The 10766-nt window shown below is 36.1% G+C and overlaps 1 non-coding gene across 1 annotated transcript; it reads left to right on the forward strand.

The window, feature by feature from the left end:
• The first annotated feature begins 7916 nt into the window (after positions 1-7916).
• LOC121236269 lies at positions 7917-8054 on the forward strand. Its single transcript, XR_005934708.1, has one exon. It is a non-coding gene; the product is annotated as a small nucleolar RNA Z247 (small nucleolar RNA).
• Positions 8055-10766: the final 2712 nt, after the last annotated feature.

Consider the following 10766-nt stretch of genomic DNA (forward strand, 5'->3'; position numbering starts at 1 on the left):
CGGCAATTCCATGCTAGTAGCCTCATGGAATCTTTGGTGGCAGTGAGGACCCTGCCACCTCAGTCATTGGATTCATGGGGAAGAGATTCATAGTTTGAATTTGAACTTTGTTACCCAAGGCCTTCAATTCTTGGTTCTAGTATGGTGCATATCGGACTATGGTGGAGTTGTTCTTCGGACTTTTCCTTTGCACTCTTTCCTTCTTAGCCTTTTGAAATGCCTTGATTTTTGCTGGAGTACCTCGGTAGGTTTCTGTCGCAGCCCGATCACATGTGCTCCAGTTCCTTCCTCTCCGCTTTTAGTTTCTTCCACAGGTATGGTTACACTGAGATAACATTTTTTATGGGGGAAAGGAGGGATGGTCTTCTCATCAAAAAAATTCTTTCTCTTCTTCATAGTCTTGCTGGGTAGGTTGATGGAAGGGGTGCAGAAGCCATCTTTTTCTTGTTTAGAGATTGTACCCTGGAGGAAAACCCTTTCGGGGAGAAAGTGTCTTGATGGGGGGCCTAGTGGGCTTGGGAGAAGGTTTGGGTAGGGCTCAACTGAAATGTGTTAAAGGCTATACAAGCCTTGCTCAAGGGACTGACCAGGAGAGAAAGATTATGGTTGGGCTCAGGGTAGTCTGATGGACCATTCTTGGTCTTGAGTTCAGAGATGATTTGTTTGAATAAAGATGAAGTGGGCTTCAGTCTGTCTAAAAGGGGCTCTATTGGTTCATTTGGTTGGGTTGAAAGGGGGTAGGTATCATTGATGTTGGGTGGCGTCCGATGTGACTTTGGCTTCAGTAGACTAGATTGTTGTATTGGCTCTGTTGGTCCTGAAGGGGACACTTGGAAGTAAGGAGATCTTTCATCTTGCGTTAGAATGGTTGGGATAAATGACACTTGTTTATTGATGGCGACTGTTTTACTGCTCTCAATTAATGGTACATTCAATTTTGTCTGGAAGCTTTGATCGATGCCACGTGGAGGTGAAATGGAATTGCATCATTCATTTTTCCCTACTTTTGTGGGTTGACTCTTGGTATGGCGAACAATGTCGTATTGTAGGTTTACCTTACTGCTGCTTGTTACTCCAAAAAAAAGTTGTTTGATGCAGAATTCTTTCTTGTTGCCCTCTTCAGTACTGATGATGACTGCTTTACCTTTTTCGAGGTGCTCTACCTGGACATTCTTCCCTATTGCTTTGGTAATCCTTAGACGAACCTGTATGGAGATTTCAGATGTTTCTCTGATTCTCATCGGTGGAAGAGTGGGAGGGATTTTTACAAACTGTGGGACTAACTATGGTTGTTCTCTCGATGGTTCCTCAGGTCGCGCCATGAGTCTTGGTTCTTGGAGGTCATCTCTCATCCAATGACTGAACCATGGCTCCTCAACTGAGCTAATGTAGATGGGGTAGGCCTACTGAAGATGGCCTAGTCTTCCACAATCGTAGCAAAATCCGAATAAATGCTCATATTTGAAGCTAACTTTAGTAGGACTTTCATTAATTCTGGGCAAAGTGAATCCTTCATAGAGGGGTTTATCTGTGTTCATCTCCACCCTAATTCTTAAGAAAGGCCTTGCACACATGTTGGGAAGATAAGATTGATCAATGTCAATTAAATGCCCCAGGACTCTACCTATTTTCTCAGCATTATCTTCAGTCATCATTTCGAGGGGTAGTCCATAGATATGGATCCAAAAAGCAGAGTGTGAAAGGTCTATTTCCTGGAGACTAAGACCTGGAGGCCATTCTTTGAAACGATATGATATCCTTTAAAATTGCAAGGTCTTTGGTGAACACTCTATTCTTTTCTAGTGGGGATGGAAAAGTGAAAAGGAAATTATTGGTTCCAAGGTCTTCAATGGTGAGCCCAGCTACAAAGCTCCAAACCGCACGTATAGTAGAATGAAAAGTATGTTTGTTAAGAGCTTTGGCTGAGACCAACTTACCAATGAGAGCATGGTTTGAGATCTTTGCAGCAGTCTCAGATGCCGATACCAAGATGATGTCATCCTATGTTAAAGCTTTCGTTTGTTCAATGAGCAGGTCGATGTTTGATTTGTCTTTTGTCATTAATAGGATGAGGTGGTTAAAAGTTGCGAAGGATTGGTTGGTGGAAGATGCTGGAGGGTGGATTAGAGAGAAGGTTAAAAGTAGGTTAGGTGGGGTTCATAAAGGTAGAGACTACTAAAGGAGAGAAATAACTCATCTTCAGAGAGAGAGCAGTTCATTAAGAGAGAGATCTTGATAGATTTTGTCTGAACTAATCTGAATTGAGAATTTTCTTTTATCTCTTAGTAGAATAAAATTTAATTTCTCCGCATTTAAGTATATTAAAATAGAAAATTTTATATGAATGGTGTGATTTTTTATCCCATATACAATAAACCAGAAAAGAATGCATGAATTTTTTCGCGGATGTGGTTCGTAGCTTTGACAATGACTTCCAGTAACCTATAATCAGAATGTAAGAGGGGCTGAATGTGTCTAAAGATGCCTCTCATACCTAAGTCAGTATGTATTATGATGAGTATTTCAAGTATATGAAATTCAAAAGTTACCTCAAGCGTGTTCTATGACCTTTATTTATATGGAAAACTCCTACCAATGGGCTTCTTCCGCTGGGTATTCCCAACCCGTGCCCGACGCAAAAAAGAACTTCTTAGGCCAATCTTTGATGTGAGAATAGTGAGGCTCTATGTGCGCCACCCTACATTTGGTCCTCGAATGGAAACTGCACAGGTTTTTACCGTTACGTAGGAACTCTTGATCTATAAGGTTGGGATATTCCTCACCAGAAAGCTCTAATACACGCCACACACAACGGAGAATGATAATAACACCCTCAAGGGGTTGGGATGAAGCTGAAACAGTGCTAAACCCAAATAATTCAGAACGTCCCAAATCAGACAGCAAAATGAGAGGCATAACCCCATTAGGAACAGACTCATGAAAAGGGCCATCTTTCCAGCAAACCGTTCCAAATCAACCGCACCATGATCGGGCCCAGGCGCCTCCAACACAACTGAATTAGGGACTCCATATGAATCCCTCACAAAGTCAAGATCGACCTGAGAAGTTGTGGCGGACCAACGAATGTCCTCATAGTCATTTGGGAGGTAAGAACCGCCACCCCTAGCCTTTTGAGGAGAGGCTTGGGGGCGGGAAGAGCGAGAGCCACGAGAACTAAAACGAGAAGTATTGCATAGAGCCATTGAAAACATAAAGAAAGGCGAAAGATGAAGGGAAATCTGAGAACTTAGAGTTCAGAGGAGAGTACGGTAGGAATGATCAACTAGGGATTTGGTAAGAGAATGCAATGGAAAAAACAAAAAAAATGTGAAAGGAGGAGTTTAAATAGGAGCAGTGACGGTTAGACGACTGTAACGAGAGCACAATAAGTGTCACTAACACATATATGGAACAAGCAAGTCCCCTGATTTGCGCTGCACAAATGGACATGGGGAATGAATAGCCACACACCATCCCAAATGCAGGGAGGTGTATCGACATAGTAGCTACTCAAAACTGAAAGGGACAATTGAAGGCAAAATTAGAAATTCCTACTACACTTATGTGACATAAATTTACAGGGTAACTGGAGGGCCAAATGGACCCTAATAAAGAATGGGCCGAACCCACAATCAAGAAGAGCCAGCAGGGTAGAGAGCTCAATGCCTTTTATCCACGAAGAAGGGGCCTCCAGCCACAACACCCCAATACGACATTCAATCTCAACCATGAATAATTAGAAATTAATGGCAGTACGTATAGAGTAATGGTTAGACTGATATAGGCCCACGATATGCGCCTGGGGTATTAACATCACCGACACAACGACTAATTTAGATCCCTAACAATCTAGATTTCAACGAAGATGAGACAAGGTTGAACCATGAAGCAAGCCTCTCTCACCCCTCATCAGCTAGTATAAATAAAGGTCAAAGAACATGCATGAGGTAATTTCTGAATTCTATATACTTGAAATACTCCCAAGAATACATACTGATTTAGGCATCAGAGGTGTCCCTAGACACACTCAGCCCCTCCTACTTTCTGATTACATGTTATTGGAAATCGTTGTCAAAGCTACGAAACAAATTTGCGAAAAATGTTGTCCAATATATCTAGTTAAAGATTTTTAATGTCAACCATATATAGTAATGTACTCAACAATTTGACTGAGATTTGGCATATGCCAATCTTTTGAAATTTTATTGTTTGAACTTTTTAAATTTGTTCGAAAAATCAACCATGTTCTAAAATATATAAACCATCCCAGACTTTAAGAAGTCTAGGACATTTTAAAAATCAGAGAAAGAGAGAGCTATTATACCAAAGATCGGGAAATTTTCAGGGTGTTATTTTGGAGCAAGAAATTAGAGGAATTGTTTTTTCTTTCAAACGAATGGGATTTTTTTTTTTTTTGTTTTGTAGTTTGAATATTCATTTTTATATATTCTATTAAAATTTCTCTTTTTTATTCTTATAGGGGATGCTTGGTGCTCAAAAATCACTTTCTTTACTTTGTATTTGAGGTATGCTATGCTTATATAGACTTCATTTTGCTTTCAATTTTCTTGAAATAATAAAAGCTTGTTTTTTGATATAAATGTTTTTTTTTTTGGTTTTTTATTGTTATAATATTATTTATTACAAATTTTGGGTGTTTGGTGTAGGCTTTATGGGTTTATCTTGTATTGATAATTGTTTTCCACTTTGTAAGAAAAATAATATTTTTGTATATTTTCTTCTTGAAAATATTTTGTATGCTATAATTATTATGCAGTTTGGAAACAGTATGCGAGTTTTGAAAAATATGTAAGCTGATGTTTAGATATAATAAAGTTCGAATCTTATATTTTGTAAATTAAATATATCATCTCTAAATTAAAAAAATACCGTAACGAATTGAGTTGAAACATTTGAACCAGGAGACTCAGGAACAAGTTAGGATGAATTGTGCTAGCAGCTGTAGACCCAACAATGATAAATGTAGAGAATGTTGTAGGTTGTCAACCCATCTCATTTGGATAGCTAGCTCAACCCATCTCATTCCACCACATCTCTTCTCATCTCATCTCATTTTCTTTCTAAACATTATTGAAATACAAATACTTTTCAATTTTAAATATTCAACATTTTCATTTAATCGTTACCATTACATTTTTCTCAAACTTCCAAACATCCAAACAAAACACAGAAAACAATTCAACTTTTTCAAATCTCAAAATAAAAATAATATTAAAAAAATAATATTTTAACAATATTTTATCTTTATAATATTTTTTTCAATTTTTTTCTTTCTCCTTTCCCAAAAACCAATTATAAAACATTTTAATTGAAACTATTTCACTATCATTTACAAACTATTTTACTATTATTCACAAATCTCACATCTTGTCTCATTTCAATGTCCAAATGAGGCCTTAGAATTAATTAAGGTTATTTTTAGTTGTAAGGAAAACCAATTTTCTTGTTTACCTATTTTAATTGCAACATTTTAACCATTATCTTGTACGTTTAACCTTCTTCTTTCCGTTCGAACAAGATTTATCTTGTTTGAACAGCTATTAGGGACAGAATTTTTTTTCTCCCAAAAGTTCAAATCTGTTTGAACGCATTCAATAATTCTAAAATAATTTTGTCCCAAAAGATATTTTTTGAGACAGAATGAGGACAAAAAAATTTCGTCTCAAATAGTCTTTAGGAATGAAATCTCAATTTTTTGTGGAAAAAAATTTCATCTAAAAGACTTGAGTTTCTTGTCATATATTGAAGTCCAAATTGAAGGATCTACATATTCATATTTGATTGATTCTAGAAATCTTCAAAAACGGAGAAGAGGACTAGATATTCAAATGGAGCATCGCCTGATTAGATTAGCGAGTAAGAAGGAAAGAAGGAAATGATACGATTGGGCAAAAATTTAAAAATCTGACTCCAACTTTGATCTAATTTGACTTTAACTTTATGCTCTGACTCCGACTTTGCTCTCTAACTACAATATTGTACATATGTTATAAAAATATATATTTATCTATATATATGTTGGATCATATATACTAGTATAGTTTTATAGTTATATAACTAGAACTTATATAGTTAAATTCAATAATGTACTAGCATGAGCTATATTATAAAGTAATATACTTACACTATAATATAACTAGACTAATAATAATTTAGTATATGTAAACCATCATAGTATTACTACCATATATAATCAAATATTGAAATAAGTCTAATATGATAAATTAATAACACATAATTCTAATTTACTAAAATATAATAACATGCAATTAGACACTAGAAAGTCTAGTATATAAATAAATTAGATACTAGTATAGAAATAACTAATAAGTCTAGTATAATAAGTTAATAACACATAATATTAATTTACTAAAGTGTAATAACATATAATTAGACACTAGAAATAAGTCTAACATAAAAATAAGTTATAAATAAGTTAGATACTAGTCACTGATGTGGCATACAAGGTAGTAGCTGAATTTTAAACCTGTGATTTTTTTACCTTGTTGTTGGCTCCTATTTTAATAAGTTACTTCGTTCCGACAATACTTCGATAAGTCGGAATCAAACCGGAGCCTATACAAGTCAGAGTAGGAGTCAGAGTCGAATTTAAGAGATTCCGACTCCGACTGGATCGGAGCTCACCCCTAGGAAATGCTCATTATTTCTTGTACAATAATTATTGAAAGTATACATTTGTGCCTTCCATGAGTCCAAGGTGCTCCTAAGATAGTGTTTGGATGATTATTTTTGTGTTTGTCAGGCTACAAGCTGTGATCAGTAGATTACTTCCTCTATATTAGGTTGTAGTGCTTACTTTATCAAGTAAACATTAAGTTAAATGAGATAAAATCATATGTTTATTTTCTTTGCTTAAGCAGATCTTTTATTTGCCGTATTATTGTCTAAATTCTCCAAACTTGTGGTTCAAGGATTTGTTAGAGCACCATGCACTTAAACGGCATCTCCTTCTAGGATCCTATTGTGGAGTCCCAGTCAATTGGCTTCCTTGGCTCCTAGCAAACTTATTCAGCTATTCGTCTTCTCCTATTTTAATTAGGTCCATGCATAATATGGTGCTTTCTCCATGCTTCTAAAATGGCCAAATTTTGCATAAGGCTGCTACAATCAAGAAGTTTGTCCTGATGGGACATCGAAGTTGTCAACCATACTTCCAGATTCGAGTCCTATGCCATTACAATCTCAAGCTGTAACAGCAAAAGTTCAAATTCAAACGACACCGAAGATTAGATAATAATGATGTTTTGTTATTCAAACTCAAATGTTACTATCATTCAAACTCGAATGTATATTATCTTTATCCACTTGTAATTGATTTGTTTCTAAATACAAATGCCTACCTTAGTTAAGGTCAGGCAAATCATTTCCACAAACACTTAAAATTCTACATTGTATCAGCAAGAAATTGACCCACGTCTATTTCCATCTTGAATGTCTTTCTCTTCTTCTTCCTCACTAGTCGAAGAAGATGTCTATGTTCTTTGGAAAGCACAAGTGATTCCCTACATCAAACGCATTCACCTTTTTGGATGTGTTGATGCCTCCACTCCTGCTCCTCCATAAACCATCTCCTCTATTTCAAATGGTGAAACCACTACCATTGTCAACCCTGCTTATCACCAGTTGAATCACCAAGATCAACTCATACTTAGTTGGCTTCTTCACTTTTTGAAAAGATTCTTGCACACTTGGTCAAATGCCAAACTTCTCGACAATTGTGGATTGCTCTTGAATGTATGTTCACATCCACTCCCCATGCCTGCATCACCAATATTCATTTCCAACTTGCTACGCTCAAGAAAGGAAACCAATCAATTATAGATTATTTCATGTAATTTTCCAGCCTTGCTAACACCTTGGCTATTGTGAACCAGCCCTCAAATGACTACGAAGTCATCTCATTTCTCCTTGCTGGTTTGGGCACTGAGTATGATTCATTTGTCACCTTAGTCACGACTCATGTAGAGCCCCTCTCTCTTGAAGATATATATGGTCATCTCTTAGCTTATGAGAAGCACCTTCAACAACATCAAGCCGTTGTTGATCCCACCGTAGATGGAGCAAATGTTGCCACTTGTGGTTTCACGTCTCTTGGTCGTGGCTCTCGCACAAATTCCTCGTCTTCAAATGGACATGGTAATCAATAGTCTTCCTCTTCCAAGAACAATAAAAACAGGGGTGTGGTCGAGGGACATCCTCCCTCTCCTCTTCATCAAAATTTGGTAATGATATTGGTTTGCCCATCCAACATATTGGGATTACCAGCTCTACACTCCCTTTCTCAACCATCATTTAAATGACATTTTACATATTCCATATATCATAAAAAATATGCTTTCTATTCAAAGTTTACTCAAGACACTAATACATTTTTTGAATTTCACCCTTGTTTTTTTCTCTTGAAGGATTGAGTTACAGGGAGGGTTCTACTCAAAGGCCCTAGTGAAAATTGACTCTACAAAATTCCTTCATCTTCCTCTTCTAGTAAGTCTCATAGTTCCAATGTCTTTGTGGGTGAACGTCACTCTGTTCCTCAATGGCACTCTTGCATGGGGAATCCTTCATTCAAAGTCATCAATCAAGTTCTTAGGTCTTTAGGTGAATCTATTTATGTAAATAAATTCATAGTGCCCAGATTGTTTGAGTTCTAAAAGCAAGCAATTAAGTTGTTTGGCCTCCACAGCTAAAACAACTAAACCACTTGCTCTTATTTACAGTGATGTATGAGACCTTGCTCCTATTACTTCTCGTTCAAGTTACAAATATTATGTTTCATTTTTAGATGCTTTTAGCCATTATACTTGGGTCTATCCAATTTCTGTTAAGGGTGATGTTTACGATGTCTTCCTTAAATTTCAAGCCCATGTTGAAAGATATTTCAACTCTAAAATTAAATCCATTCAATTTGATTCGGGTAGTGAATATTGTCCTCTTCACAACATTTTTACTCAAATTGGCATTCATCATCGTGTCTCATGCCCCCATACTCACCAACAAAATAGTGCAATTGAAAAAAAGTATCGTCACATTGTTGAGATCGGTCTTGCTTTACTTTCTCTTACTTCCTTTCTTCAACATTTCTGGGATGATGCCTTAGCTTGACATTCTATTTAATAAATCGTATTCCCACTCCTCAATTGCAAAATCTGTCTCCATATGAAACTCTTTTTCATCATTTACCCAATTACTCCTTTTTAAAAATCTTTGGTTGCATGAGTTGGCCAAATTTGCATCCCTACAACTCAAATAAATTCCAGCTTTGCTCTCTTATATGTCTTCTTAGGATTTAGTCCTCTCCACAAAGGTTACAAATATTTAAATGTAACCACTAGTCGAATTTATATTTCACGGAATGTCATCTTTGAGGAACATGTTTTTCCCTTCAGAAACACACCTCCTTCCTCCTCAATTTCCTCTGCCACTTCTCCATGTCCAACCCCACTTCTTCTTTCAAGTCCGTTGCCACTTGTGCCTAAAACAAGATTTTTCCCTACAGCTCAGCTCTCCAACATTAATACACAACCTCCATTTGAACTCATTCAAGATACCACCACCTCACAGACTTCATCAAATACATTCACCTGTCACACAAGCTACCAGCCCTACTCCAGCATCTTCAACACCAAATGCTCCTAACCCTCCCCATCCCACTTCCCATCCCATGATCACCCATGATCACCCACTCCAAAAATAATATTACCAAACCCAGGACTCACACATACGGTACCATAAAATACCCCATTCCTCATGCCTTATTTGCATCTACGACAAATTTACCATCTGAACCCACCTGCTATCTGAATTTTGTGACTTACTCAAAAACCAAGCCTGAACCCTTGTTCGTCCATCTCAAGCCACAAGTATTGTTGGATGCAAAATGGTATTTCACATTAAGCGAAAAGTGGATGGCCTTACTGAGTAATAGAAAGCTCACTTAGTCGCTAAAGGTTTCCACCAACAACCCGGTGTTGATTATGGCGACACTTACAGCCTTGTGGTCAAATCGACAACCATTCACCTCATTTTCTCATTGGCAATCTTCTTTGACTGGCCTCTCTATCAAATTGATATACAAAATGCTTTCTTTCATGTGAAATTAACAGAGGATGTTTACATGAACCAACCACCCAGATTTTAGCACCCTCAAGTTCCACACCATCTCTATAAGCTTAAGAAAACTTTGTATGGTCTTAAACAAGTCCCATGGGTTTGATTCTCCCGCTTCAACAATAAATAGGGGTATAACTGGTCTGATTTTGTACATTTTTTAGAACCGAATTGATATACACTAGTTTTGAAAATTTAAGAATCGATACCGGATCAATTCATTATCGAAATCAGAACTGTCAGTTTTTTCGATTTCGGTCTGATCTAGTCCGAGTTTTTTGATTTTATGGATTATCTATGTTAGTAATAATATGATGTTTGCGTATACTAAACTATTAGTCTATTTATATTATAGTATAAATACATTATATATATATATCAAGTAAGTTTATATTAATAACTTAATATTAATGTTTATGTTTAAGATTAAAATTTTATTTTATATTAATTTTATATTATATGACATGTTATATTAATTTTATGAGAATAAAAGACTTGAAAAATAAGATTAGAATTTCATGTTATATTAATTAGCAATTTAGCATATAATATATATAATATAATGAAAAAAATTATATATAATATAAAAATTATAAATATATATACCGGTCCGATTC

The sequence above is a fragment of the Juglans microcarpa x Juglans regia genome, chromosome 6D (assembly GCF_004785595.1).
Source record: "Juglans microcarpa x Juglans regia isolate MS1-56 chromosome 6D, Jm3101_v1.0, whole genome shotgun sequence".
Taxonomy (NCBI): domain Eukaryota; kingdom Viridiplantae; phylum Streptophyta; class Magnoliopsida; order Fagales; family Juglandaceae; genus Juglans; species Juglans microcarpa x Juglans regia.